Here is a 14,949-nt window from a genome sequence, read left to right as displayed (position 1 = left end):
AGCTAAATGCTCAGTCTGTACTTGTGGGGGAGAAATGAGGAAGCATTGATTCTCAGGCAACTGCCCTTCTATAAGAAGTAAAAGGCCCCTCTAACTGTCAGAGAGTAGAATGTTGTCACCAAGACAACATTCATAGAGGGAAGCAAGCAGAAGGCTCTGTCTGGATGTGCACATGATGAAGCTTAAGTTCCATAGACCCAGTAAAGCTAGCTTCAGACAGCTTAGTTCACTGCTGCATTACCAAACATCAGGAACTCAATCAATCTGCTAAAGGATGGCTGACCCGAACAAAATACAAATACAAGCAGTCAGTTAAAAGAGCAAGAAAAACAAGGCGAAGTGGTGCATATGCTTTTCCTATATATATGCAAGGTCCAGGGTTTGTATTTTTTCATAATTCCCAATGGATTGATAAAACCATTCATGCAAAGCAAAATGGCACAGACCTCGAACACCAGAGAATGAAACAAGAAAATTATGAAATTGTAGCCAGCTAGACTATATTGCAAGATTTTATCATGAAAAGGCAAACAAATTTAAAAAAAACAGACAAGATTTCTGTTGGGTCTTTAAGAACAGGCAAGGGTGAGCAAAACCTGGTGTTTAGACACTTATACAACAGATGTGTATTTTAGTGTGTAAGAAGAAAGTTCACTCTCCTGCACATAAGCATAAATAGGGATATGTCTCTTCTCCTGCCTTTTAAGTACTCAGAGAAATACATCTACACTTCAATATGTCTCATGTGCATTCACTGGGAAGGCCTAGTTCCTAGCTCCCTGAGTGACTGCTCTCTCAGAAGGAAAGCATCTTTCATCCCACATCTCTCCTCTGTAGAGAAGTGCTGGAGAAAGCTCCATTTGTCAGCAGAACCCTGCTGCAACAACCAACAGTGAGCAGTGAACATGTGCTAAGTCAATCATCTGGCCAAAGATTTATGATGACATCCTTGCACACAGGAGGTGTTTGAGTTGTTTTGGTTTTAGTATGTGTCTGTGTATAGTATGAGGCACATGCCTACAGAAATCATGTTGCAGCTTCTCTCTTGGTTACATATTCATTTAGCCCCATGCCATTTCCAAGTATGAGGACGAGAGGTGGGAGGGACAAGAAGAACTTCTACCAGAGAGCCTGTGTGAACATCTATGAGAAAGGGGGGAGCTCTTTCTTTTCTAGCCCCTCACATGACTTGATTCTGTGATTCTAAAATTTGAGTGATCATCAGAATCACCTGGAAGGCTTAAACAGAATATAAACTGTGATGTGTTATGACTTGATAGGTCAGGAGTGGAACCACATTTTGAAAGATTTCCCATGTGATTGTGATGCTGCTGGTTCAGGTACCATGCTTCTGTGAGAATCACCAATGTAAATGGTCATTCAGAACATGAAGCATCTGGACACAGTGACATATTTAGAATCCCAGCACAGAGTCTGAGGCACATGGATCAGGAGATCAAGACCAGTCTGGAATATACAACAAGTTCCAGTAAACTACTTAGTAAGACCTCATCTGAATTGTGTGTGTGTGTGTGTGTGTGTGTGTGTGTGTGTGTGTGTGTATGAATGGATGACTTCTCTTTTTAACATGAAAGAGATTCACTTTTCTTTTTGGATCTGATGTTTCCCAGGCCAGCCTCCAAATCTGTGCAGAAAAGGATGGCCTAGGGAGGTAGATATGGGAGAATTAGTTTGAGGGACAGAGCTACACAGTAAGCCAGTAAGATCCTGTCTTCAAGTGAGAGCAGTGACAGTAGTAGACAGAAAGTCACTCAATCTAGTGGTCTGAATGCTGAAAGGATGAGGATGGCAGGAGAGGGACAGCACAATAGGTTCCATATCCACCCTTCCTGGGAGTGAATGACTCCTCTCCACGTAGGCCTGTGTGGGAGAGGGAAATAGTTTGAGAAATCTCAGCTATCAGACCCTGCACAGATTCTATTCATACAGAATAGAAAAGAAGGAACAATAGATCTAGGCCATTCTTTTGGACGGCGGCCTGTGCATCTATAATATTCGAGGATTTTAATGTGTTTATTAGTCTCCTAAGAAAGGAGCACCTCTGTTCATTTTGTTTCCTGCTACATCCTTTATGACTAACAGAGCTGTACCATCTAGTGGATACCTGAATATCTGTGAAAGGAAGGAAATGAAACAAGAGTATGGGCATAAAGGGACTCTGTCCTTTAAAATGTAGGCGAGGTACCACCCTTTGGATTCCTTGGACAGGACTTATTATCGAAAACAGCATTTGTGATGAGGAATAACGTTCCTGATGAACAGGTCAGATGATCCACTCTGTGGGCACAAGTCTGTGCGTCCTTTCCTCTGCCTACACTGCATTTATATGGGAGTGTGCTAAAAATGGAAGAATCCATGTGGAGAGTGTGCATGAAGTCCCAGTCCACGGTCCACCCATGCAGGCATGATGAATGTAATGCAGCTCACTCTCCCTGGACCATTTGCTCCCTGAAGGAAGAAACCATATGTGGCTCATTGTCCTGTGGACCAACTACCTGTGGACCAACTACCTAACAAATAAGTCAAGAAACAGCGGAAGGTCTGTAAAGGTCTGCCCAAGGTGAAGATGGCTCAGAGGCTGAAGCCTTGCTCAGGTTTGTTACACTGGTAATGCACATTCCTCCCAGTAGCAAGTACTAGGAAGGTAGAGCCTGAACCTATGTCCCTGGCATGTGGGCTCTACAGGAAGCCTTACTGTTCTTTGCCCTGTGAATTCCTCCAAGAGTTGAGCTGAAGAAGAATTTATCTTATAGGAGTCAGTATGAGAGCTAGAATGAAAAGCCTTGGACTTGGGTCAATACAGAGTTTACTATGTGCCCCGGCTTGTCCTCCATACATGTTAAGGTCATAGGTGGTAATAAAGTTCTAGCTACACAAAATCCAGGTGGGGAGAAGTCCAATTTATCACATTCATTTTTTCCAGGCACCATGCCCATTTTATTTGTAGCAGGAAAGAAGGTACTAGTGGGGAAGGCATAAAGGAAGTCTGCAGGCAGCAAACAGATGAGACATGATGCTCAGACCTCCTGTCCTTCTCCATGCAGATCAGGCTCACCTTCCCCAAATCCTTGCCCAGGTGCATTGCATACAAACAGCATTTTCACCCAGGGCCAAGGATTAGAGAGGACGAGCAGAGCAGAAGGCCCAGGCACCTATACCAGGTTTGTGTGTTCTGTATATAATAGTTAACTTTCCTTGCCCTGGTCCAGCCAAACAGCACTGCCTAGATCCAAGCCTGACACCCTTGTCTGAGATGTATACATGTATCTGCCCCCACCATGAGCATACTCTTTCAGAGCAAACTTCTATAAATACAAAATGGTATCTTTCCAGTTCTTTCTTGGGAATTTGTGTGTGCCTGATGTATGTGTGGAAGGTAGCAAGAAGGCTGGGATCTGAAAATGTATGCACATGCTGAAAGAGAGTACGGTATAAGAGGACACTCCATTCCTTTCCACTGACTTTATACAATTCAAACTTTGTGGAACAGGGGTTATCATTTGATGTAACAAATGGGTTGCCTGAGTAGCAGCACCTGATGTGTGCTCCTCATTACATGATCCTACCCTCAGCAAGTTGAGAATTGAGAAAGCTCAGGCTGAGACGTAGAAGCATGTCTACTGAACACGATGAAGTCTATTTTCCCATTAGAAAATGCACACAACAAGGTCTGGCAGCTAAAAATCAAATGTAGAACAGGAGGAGGAAAAGTGGCAGGCGAAATGTACATGCATGGGCCATTCTACACGCAGATAAGGCTCAGCCTCTTTGAATCCTTGAACAGGTGTGTTGCACTGAAGCAGCATTCACACCTAGGTTCCAAGGATTCGAGAGGGGGAGCAAACAAGAAGGCTCAGGAACCTGCTCTTCCTATGTATGTGTGCTCACACAGGCACACATGCATGCGTGCTGCCAAAACAAGAGTTCTGTGTGGTCATTTATGACTCTTCAGGCAAACAGAATGTTCTCTTCTTCATAAATCCATGTGCTGTGTGACTGCAAAGTAGAAGTGTTAATAAGAAGCCCATACTGTGACCCACACCCCCCTTTAAGGCACGGAGATGGAACAGCTGATAAAGAATGTGATCCTTCTACCTTACCTACATGCTGCACAAGGGCAAGGCCAGAGCATTGCTTGCTAACAGCTCTACGCTCGTTTGCCAAGCTCTGAATCCCAAGGAGAAGTTTGGTCGATATGCTTTTGTGCAACGCACAAAAGGAGGAAGAGTAATGTTCTCTGTCCTTTACAAACACAGAAGTCTGGCTCTCAGAAGCCTTGTTGGGTAAACACTCACCCAGGTAGCAAGGATCAGAGAAGTAGAAGCAGGGCAAAGGGCTCACAGCATATTAGAGTGCATGGGCTCGCCTTTACACAAGGTACTTAATTGTAATGAGAAAAAGACAAGGTTCTTGAGCTTCACATTACACCTGAGTTCAACCCCCAGCCTCCACATAAAAAGTCAAGCATGATGGGGCTCCTGTAATCATAGCAATGAGGAATCAGAGAAAGCCCCAGATCCCGATGAGAGACTGTTTCAAAACCCAGGGTAGATGTCTCCTAAGAGAAAACACCTGAGGTTGATCTATGCACCCTGCACACACACACACACACACACACACACACAGAGAGAGAGAGAGAGAGAGAGAGAGAGAGAGAGAGAGAGAGATGTCTAAATCACACACGCACATACAGAGACAGACAGAGAAGCTTATCTAAATGAATACCTATATATTTTATTCTGAGATAAGAAAAATATAAGACCAGAGATACAAAATACTGAAAGAGAAAGGTTAGCAGAAATGTCCTTTTCCTTTCTGCTGGGTGCCCGCTCCTTGCTGTAAAAATGGGCAAATTCATGAAACCCGGGGAAGTGGTGCTGGTCCTGGCTGGATGCTACTCTGGATGCAAAGCCATCATCCTGAAGAACATTGATGATGGCACCTCAGACCACCCTTACAGCCATGCCCTGGTGGCTGGAATTGACTGCTATCCCTGAAAAGTGACAGCTGCCATCGGCAAGAAGAAAATCACCAAGCGATCCAAGATCAAGTCCTTTGTGAAAGTTTATAACTACAACCACCTCATGCCCACAAGGTACTCTGTGGACATCCCCTTGGACAAAACTGTTGTCAACAAGGATGTGTTCAGAGACCCAGCTTTGAAACAAACTCAAGGCCAGGTGGGAGGCAAAGATCAAGTTTGAGGAGTTATACAAGACCGGGAAGAACTAGTGGGTTTTCCAGAAGCTTCACTTTTAGATATATTTTTGTTTTCATCTTTAAAAGTTAAAAAAAAAATACTGAAAGAAAAAGAGAGAGACACACAGAGACAGAGACAGAGAGAGACAGAGAAACGGAGAGGAGGCGTCAGCTTACAAGGTGGCAGTAGAGATTAGCATCCTTACGTTTAACACACATCAAATCTTGATAGTTACTTCAGTTATCCAGGAGATAGCTGACAGAGGTTTCTGATTAACGAGCTCAAGATTTTGTATTTCTAAAAAGGACTGGGTGATGCTAGTGTGTATACTCCAGGGACCTCACCAGCATCATGAAAACCATGGAGTTTGGTATCTACAAACTCTGGTTCAAACCTATACTTCACCATGTATTGGATTAAAGAATCTACCTGCCTTCCCCAAGGCTCATGGATTACTTCTGAAAAAGGAGAATACCAAATGCTATCTTTTTAAAGAATACCAAGAAAATTAAATAAGATGCAAGCCTAGAGTTTTGCGGTACCTAGCCCTTGGCTATTATTATTTTTACCTCTTACACTCCTATTTTGGTACATATGTGACTGAATGGATATCCTTTTTACAATAGTATGGTTATACTCATATATGCAAAAGCCAGGTGAAAGAGGCATGAATATTAGTAACTGGGAGAATATGCTAAAGACAGTGCAATGACTGGCTCTCTGGTAATTCTGCTTCAGTAAGCCTAAATCAATGAGGCTGACGCTTCTTCCTATGAGGGATATGAAAGACAGTATCACAAATTTCAGTCTTTCACTTTCCTACTATATGTCACAGAGAGGGGAAGAGAGAGGGAGGGAAAGAGAGAGGGAAGGAGAGAGAAGAGTAAAATGAATGACAAAAGAAGGCATTTTCTCTGTGAGAAAACAACTGCATCAAACAACAAAAGAAACCATACATGCTCACAGACCTGTATATGGTGTACACATAGCTATAGGTGGGCCTCTTTCATATTTATTCTCCTATCCATCTAGCTTATGCATACGCACATCTATGACCATCTACATATGTACATATAAAGGAGTTAAACACACTAAATAAAATACGACATAATAAGAATAATAAAGTGGGGTATAAATACAGCCAGATTATGTATATTCAAAAGGCAAAATGTTCAAGTTTCTTCCTAAAATAGTCGTAAATAAAAATTGAAACACTTTTAGAAAAAAAAAAAAGCAAAGTGCCAAACAGTGTTAACAAAAAGTATGCCTTCCTACAACACCTCCATCAAAGACGAAAAACAAAGAGATCCCACTGCCCTTCCTTAGAGGTGTAAGAGAACAAAGTTATGTTACCAGGACTCTGTTCACATCTCGAGGTGCCTAGGTGTGTTGAGAATGTGAAGAATAAGGTTTGATGCTCAAAAAGTGGAGGCTAGAGTAAGTTCATTCTGCAGCATCCCAAGCATGCATGTGATCGTACACAGTGTGAATGGTTTGCATCCTCCTGTAGGCACCAGCCAGTCGGTATGCTCAAGGGACCAGACTACCCAACTTACCATTGGCTCCACTTACCAGCACACTAGCATACACTAGGAACTAGAGTCACACATCGCATGATGCCTTGGTAAACCACAAACTACATATACAATGGTACTCACAGAAGATTACATCACCTAGTAATGCTACATCCCTATTCGTTTAACTATATACTCCCATGGTAGTTTAATGAGAATTGCCCTCACACATTCATGGATTAGAAGGTGTGTGGACTTGTTCGAGGAGGTGTGCAACTAGGGGTAGACATTAAGCCTTCAAAAACCCCAAGCCAGGCCCAAGCTTGTTTGTGTTCTCTCTCTCTCTCTCTCTCTCTCTCTCTCTCTCTCTCTCTCTCTCTCTCTCTCTCTCTCTCTCTCTGTCTCTCCCTCCCTCCCTCCCCCTCCCTCCCTCCCTCCCTCCCTCCCTCCCTCTCTCTCTCTCTCTCTCTCTCTCTCTCTCTCTCTCTCTCTCTCTCTCTCTCTCTGTCTCTCCCTCCCTCCCTCCCTCCCTCCCCCTCCCTCCCTCCCTCCCTCCCTCCCTCCCTCCCTCCCTCCCTCCCTCCCTCCCTCCCTCCCTCCCTCCCTCTCTCTCTCTCTCTCTCTCTCTCTCTCTCTCTCTCTCTCTCCTTCCACTGCCTATAACTTGCAGTAAGATATGAGCTCCCAGCTCCTGGCCCAGCAGTCATGCCCACCTGCTTGCTGCCATGCTCCCTGCCATCATGGAATCACTGAAATTTTAATAAGCCCCCAATTAAATCGTTTCCTTTGTAAGTTGCCTTGGCTATGGTGTTTCTTCGCAGCAACAGACCAGTAACTAGGCAACTCCATAACATTTATACAATGACAAAAATCACCTAACAACCATATTTCTCAGAAATTCCCATTGTTAAAAAGTACTTAGCTATAAATACACACAGGCGAACAAGAGAGGAAGGTAATGTACAAATACATCTGCCTCCATCTTTAAAAAGAACCCTCTTCTCCGAATCCCAGCTCCATGTGCTGCATGTAGAAAGCACTAGCAGCAGGTATCACAGGGAAGGAACAGACAAAAAAAAAATTTAAAAAGCTGGATCCCAAGGGCTGCATAGAGGAATTAGGACAAAATTCGCTTTTTACGGTCCTTGAACACATGAAAAGAGGATTTACAAGAATAAGGAACTTATTCTTAGATACAACCCTTACCACACAATACAGTCATAACCCCTCATTCGTTACCTACTTTTGGATGAGCAAATTCAAGAGATGCTGAAAATCTTCTGCAGAAGTAACTAGGAGAGGTGATAAATACATGCTTTCTTTGTGCAGAGGATGCTTGCTTTCTGTGAGGCCTTGCCCAGGTACTTAATGTGCACTAGGAAAGCTCGAGGTGTTAAGGATTAAAGAGGAGGTAGAGGTGGTACCCAGACATGTGTACAATTTGTTTATGAGAAAGAAGAAAAAGAAGTCCGCCTTGGACTCCTCTCATATTTCACATCCAACATCAGAAAATCCAAATGGCTGTGCTTTTGAAGTACATTCATAATTGACTACATTTAACAATCATCAGCATTACTGCCTTGCCCCAAGCCTCCATCAGACCTCACAACACCTATATTATTTCAGGGGCTTCCTAGTCAGCCTCTGGTACCCTCCTGTTTTGCCATACAACAGTCAAAATGAAAGTTATGAAACCAAGGGATATCCAATCCCTAATAACTCTAACTTTGCATTATAAATAGAACTTGAGCTGAATAATATATTTTATCTATTATTAACAGTATGAGACAGAACAATTATAAACATTTTGTTGATGCTGTTGCTCTGATCATGAAGAAGCTTAAAAACAACTACCAGTCCAGACGCAATGAGAACCCCAATGCCCACATAATATATGAACTCTAATACGTCGACTGACTTAAAGAAAGAAATGCTTGTTGAAAGCATATCCGATGTCAGAAGTGATGATAACAATGAGTTGGAAGCATTCTTGAATCCCTGAAGGCAGAGAAGTTATTAAAGAACTACTAGAACAAACTACCAACTAAGTTTGACTTTCAGACACGGGGTCTATATTGGCAGGGTTCTCACTATGTGGCCTATGGTGGCCTCAAACTTGCAATAATATTCATGCCTCTATACCCTAAGTGTAGGATTATAGACATGTGACACCCTATTTGAAGAAGCTCACACTGGCAGAAGATGGAAGATTTGGGCTTTACTGGGGCAAACTGTAATGAGGGGAAAAGTAAATACACTTAAATCCCTGTTTATCAAAATGGCTTTGAAAACATGTCTTTGCAATATGCTAGGAACAAACTCATTATTTTTACTCATGATAGGAGAGTCAAGCATTTTACCCTGTCTTTCTTAGAAAAAAAAATGTCATTAGTAGGTAAACAAATAGTAAATGAGGGGACGTTTTACTTTACAGAAGTAACCCAGCTCCAAAGGGGAGGATGGATAATGTAATGCCATTGCTTTACAACTGCTAATGAAATGATGGTTCTAGGATTTGAGCATCTGTGGCAAACTAGCACACACAGAGACCCGGTGTCCCTGAATGGAGGCAGTTCCTCCCTCCTCACAAATGAAGCCCGAATCTAATCAGGCTCTCAGAGAAAACTCTCAATTAATAGGAAATGCAAATAAAAGGAACATGGAAACTGCATCAGAGAAATGTGCTCATAAAAACCCCGGACTGTGAAAAGCGAGGCAGACATATGACCTACTTTCTTCCAACAAATAATTATGAGGAAAGAAAAAGAAAGATGGGCTTCTAATTCAAAGGTACTTAAAATACTGGTCCATCAAATTAATGCAAGGGCCCTATTTAGATCCTAGTTTATGATACCTCTGAAAGAAACGGAAATTTGAACAATGGACATATGTTGTCAAGGAATCCGTAATTATTTCTAAAAATGATAATGGCACAATGGCTTTTGTTGGGTTATGAAAAACCAAACCTTCCCTTGTACAGATTCACAGTAATCATTAGTATTCTTTCCTCCTATGGCTTACCCTCTTCACCACCTGTACCACTGCTTCAATGGCTTCGATGCTGTAAGAACACATTTTGTTTACTGCCTTCCTCTCCCTAATAGTCCTGATTAGTAGTGTACACGTGGTACATAGGGAAATACACAAAGTAAAAAATATTTAAAAGATAACTAAGCAACATTTGCTGAATAGCCCACCAAACAAATCAGCTGTGAACCCTAGGTCTGGGACAAAATGAGGAAAAAGCTCCAACTTTCAAGAGAAAGAGTTTCAGTATCAAACACAAAAAGAAATGCCCAAATAAATGTCTGAAAGCCATAATACACTCTCCTGTGCAAAGAAGTGTGTATGTGGAAAGGCATAACACTGTGAGACCTAGACTATATGTGGACAAGTGGATCTAGAGAAACAGGTACAAATTCCCTCATAGCAGAAGTTTGTGAAAATTAGCTAGGTGGCTTTCTTTTCAGCTAACTTGAGTATGAGAGTCCTGAGAAAGCTCTCTGCTCCCCTATATACAAGAAAAGCAAGACCAGGACAAAATACTTCCATTCTTCCTAGGCACCAAAGGTAAGGGTCCATACTCTGTACAAAATAAAATAAAATATAAAATCAAAAGGTAAGAAGTCTGGAAGTATAACTTAGTTGATAACAGCATGCCTAGAACTCCCTGGACCCTGTGTCTGATCCCTGGCACCATAGAAACCAGCTGTGGTAGTACATTCCTACAATCCTAGCACTCAGGGCAAAGAGGCATGAAGATCAGAAATGAGGATCAAGCCAGGCATAGCCTTTATTTCTAGCACCGAGAAGGCAGAGGCAAAGGCAGAGGCAGATGGATCTCTGTGAGTTGAAGGGCAGCCTGGTCTACAGAGTAAGTTCCAGGACAGCCAGGGCTACACAGAGAAACCCTGTCCCCCCAAAAAAGTGCTAAGTCATCATCCTTAGCTATGTAGGGAGTTCAAAGGCAGCATGGGACACAAGAACCCTTCTTCGAGAAAGAAAAAGTCATAGCAGTCTTTCTCTCTGGCAAGATCTATGTGCATGACAGGCAGAAGAAAGGACAGAGGGCTGTGTCCTTGGGTGTGAGCTTTATTTTTGGGAAGTTGTATCTATGCATATGTCCACCATGCACAAGAGAGCAAGGAAAGCTGAAGCTCACCATCCTGCAAACCCTGCATGTGGGAGGGGTTTTCAGAGAGCTCACCCTCCACCATGCAAGGGATGTGAGAGAGGGAGCAGGAAAGGGTTCACTCTCTTGGCACAACAAGCAATAGCAAGCAGCCCAGGGAGCACACAGGAACAACGAACCAGCTATGTGAAACTGATGGTGGGTGAGACGGGGGACACACACATGCTGACCGAGAGGAGTGCACAGGCAGGAAAAGTCACTTGAAAGAGATGGCAAATAGCAATGGTGTATGACTATATATGCATCCCACACAGACAGCATGTGAGAGAGAAGCGTCATGTCTTTGCTGTAGATGTATATGAAGTCATGCCTATGCACAGGAGAGAGAAGAGAAGGCTTGCTCTCCTGCAAGCCTTGGGTGTGGGAGGGTAGTTAAGATGTCAACGGTCCTACACTCAAGGCATGGAAGAGAAAAAGCAAATCTGTAGGCTTGCTCTCCTGCATATACACACACACACACACACACACACACACACATATACACATCAGCATGCATGTACAAGGGTGTGACTTTGTGTTGTCTGTTGGTCCTGAAAGGTATGATGACTTCCTTAGATATAGTGCAATGAAAAGGGTATTTGTGAACATGACACATACATGCCTTTAGGAATATTCACTTCCAATGGACTTTATTTTCATACTCTTCTTTTAACTAGTTTTATTTTACTCATTCACTTTATATTACGCTGACTGCCCCCTCCCACTTGTTTTTTATATTCTTTTCTTTCTTTTCTTTTTATTCCTAATGCCAGTCTAATATTTGCTCTTGGCAGAGTATTAAGTTGTGGTAATTTGTTAATCTAGTCTATGTTTCTGGTGGATGTGTGCGCCTCCTCTACACCTGCACACGTGTTTTGGATTCACAAATAAAAGACACACACATGCCGGCATAGTCTGTCTCTTATGCCTTTGTCATGACGAAATCCCCTCTTTGTTTTCTCCTGTGTTTCTTGCCTGGGGATCCTAAAAGTCCTGCCTATCTCCCTGCCCAGCCATTGACCGCTGGCAACTTTATTTCCCAATCAGAGCCAACTGAGAGCAGAGACCCTCAACACAGACATATGATTTGGGGAGCTGAATTAACACAAATAACATCTGAACCAATCTGCAACATTAAGTACTTTTCATATATAACGAGTTTGTTCCCACAAATATCTATGAAGAAATGTTCCCTGTTCCACAGATGAAACAATAACAGGTCATACGTAACAAATAGCAAGCATGGTTAGCATATGATCTGGGTGGAGCAGCACACCTCCATAATCTCAGCATTGGGAGGCTGAGGCAGGTAAATGGTTAAGTTGAAAGCCTGTCTGTTTTACATTGTGATCATGTGATCAAAATAAAAATCAACAAGCAAAAACAGAAAGCTTAAGAATCTGTAACATGAGCCATCAGAAAGAGAGCCCAAAAAGTAGGCTCTATCTCCTGATCATATTTGTGTGCTTACACAAAAGGTAAAGCACAGGGTCTTTTGAGCCCAGGGATGAGGTAATGAAGGTGGAAGTAAAGGAGGTAGTAGGATATTAGCCACTTCTAATGTATGTCAGATTGGACATATATTCTAAAAGAATAGCCAATTACATTTCATAATGCCCTAGACTTAAAGAGCAAAAGAATAAATAAATAAATTTCAAAGATATGTCTAGAAACTCTAGCCTACTCAAATGTTCTACAGCCTTGGCTTGAGCAACTGGGGGATGCAATCAGAGTTATACAACACTGTAAGAGGAGCTACTCTTTTTGAAAGGCAAGAGAAGAAAACCAGGACTTCAGCTTTTGATGCATTAAAGTTTAAGATGCTTATTAGACATCGGGGGCAGATGTCCAATATCCAGTTGAACAAAAAATAATGGAATTCAGCAACATAAATATGAAAAGTTAGTACAACTATTTACCCCCATTTACAGATTGTAAAAATTTGAGACACAAGGTAAATTGCTATTCCAAGAACAAAAAACTAGTAATAAAATAAGCCAGAATATTCCCTCGTTCCACTTTCAAGGCAATGAAACTATCTACCAAACCCCAAAGCTTTGAATGCTCACAAGTAGATGAGAACCAAGGGTGATGTGGCTCTACTTTCTAGAAAACTGGACTCATATATGTGAGTGAAGGAATAAATAATAAATAAGAAGAAAGAGAAATATATATCAAGAAAGCTGGAGGGAGTGTTGGGGTATAGTTCAGTTGTAGGGTATATGCCTAAGATGTGCAGGGCCATGAGTGAAATACCTGTTAACCATCACAAAAGAAAACACAGTAAGAAAAAGCTCAGGGACTGCCATAAATGTGTGTTTGTTTTATTGTGGTTCCATTGCTGTGAAATGACATCATGACCAAGACAACTTCTCAAAGAAAGCATTTCATTTGGGGCTTATAGCTTCAGAGGGTTAGTCTGTTATCATTATGACAGGGAGCATGGCAGCATATAGGAAGATATGGTGCTGAAGAAGGAATTGAGAACTCCTGTCTGTTCTGCAAGCTGGGCCTGGTGAGGTCTTTTGAAAATTCAAAGCTCTTACCTATTGACACAACTTGTTCAACAAGGCCACATCTATTCCAACAAGACCACATCTACTCCAAAAGGCTACATCTATTCCAACAAGACCACATCTACTTCAACAAGGCCATATCTACTGCAACAAAGTCACATCTTGTACTCCAACAAGGTCATACCCCCTAATCTTTTACAAAGAGTTCTACTCCCTGGTAACTAAGCTTTCAAATACATGAGCCTATGGGGTCATTCTCATTCAAACTACCACAATGCATATGCACATGACAGAGATGGGAAGAAGGCATCTGTGTTTGTTTCAGAAATAATTTGTTGTCTTAAGTTCATCATCATACATGCATCCTGGCATGGTACTCAGAAAGCACACTAGGCTAAAAAGACAAGAGTGCACCTCAGAAAGCACATTATAGACTCCATGTGTAGGACAGAATTAAGACATTAACAAGGCAGAATCAAGCTCACATATCAACATGTGAGACATGTAAGCAAGTGTGATTCTTCTTGTCTTCCTCGATAACAGAAGATGTGCACAAACATCAGAATGAGGAGGCATGTGGTGATAAGTGGCCTCCTTCTCTTGTATCTATGTGTGTATCATCTGTACTTTTACCGGAGGCTAAGGAGGATATAATAAACATGTCTACACTCCCAGTCTTCATTGCTTCTAGATAACAGAAAAGACACATGAACTCTCTCTGTTCTGGTGCTACTGCTGTATTTTGTTTCTGTTTTTGATGTGTGTGTGTGTGCATGCATGCACATGCACATGTGTGCATACATGCATGCCTGCTAAGGGACACTAGAAACTTCACTCTCCTATAAGCTCCATGTATAAAAGAGAGGATGAAAAAATACACACATTTATTTATTTCACCACTCAAGACTTGAGGATGCATCTATGGTCCTACACACACACACACATACACACACACACACACACACACACACACAAACACACATACATGCACACACATGCATATACAAGATTCAAGCCCAGTAAACCCTCTGCTATGTCAGGAATATGTGAATAAGTAGGACAAATAATCAAAAGGTTTTCTCAAGCTGGGCTTAGTAGTGCATGTTCTAATCCTACCACTATAGAGGCTGAGGTAGGAGAACTGTCTTGAGTGGAGCTACCCTGGGCTAAGTAGAGAATACCAGGACAACTAAATAGCAAGGTCCCATCTCATGATATATATATATATATATATATATACACAGATAGATAGGTGGGTGGGTGGGTGGACGGACGGATAGATGGACAAACAGACAGACAGATCTTGCTAACCAATGGATGGACAGACATGGATAGATGGACAGACAGACAGATAAACAGATGATGGATGGATGGATGGACCAACAGACAGGGACAAATGGACAGATGGACAGATGGACCAACAGATGGACCAATGGTTGGACAGACAGATGGACAAACAGATAAACAAACAGACATGAGAGAGAAGGAACTAGAGAAAGGACTGAAGGAGTTGAAGGGGTTTGCAAT

At 42.1% G+C, this 14,949-nt stretch overlaps 1 pseudogene across 1 annotated transcript; it reads left to right on the top strand.

The window, feature by feature from the left end:
- The first annotated feature begins 4,865 nt into the window (after positions 1–4,865).
- LOC308415568 (large ribosomal subunit protein eL27-like) lies at positions 4,866–5,280 on the top strand (annotated as a pseudogene). The gene has a single exon. The product of its transcript is annotated as a large ribosomal subunit protein eL27-like (transcript).
- Positions 5,281–14,949: the final 9,669 nt, after the last annotated feature.

Source organism: Micromys minutus (genome assembly GCF_963924665.1).
Source record: "Micromys minutus genome assembly, chromosome: X".
Lineage (NCBI taxonomy): Eukaryota > Metazoa > Chordata > Mammalia > Rodentia > Muridae > Micromys > Micromys minutus.
Note: the sequence above shows the minus strand (reverse complement) of the source record. Positions and strands in the feature narration are given on the sequence as shown.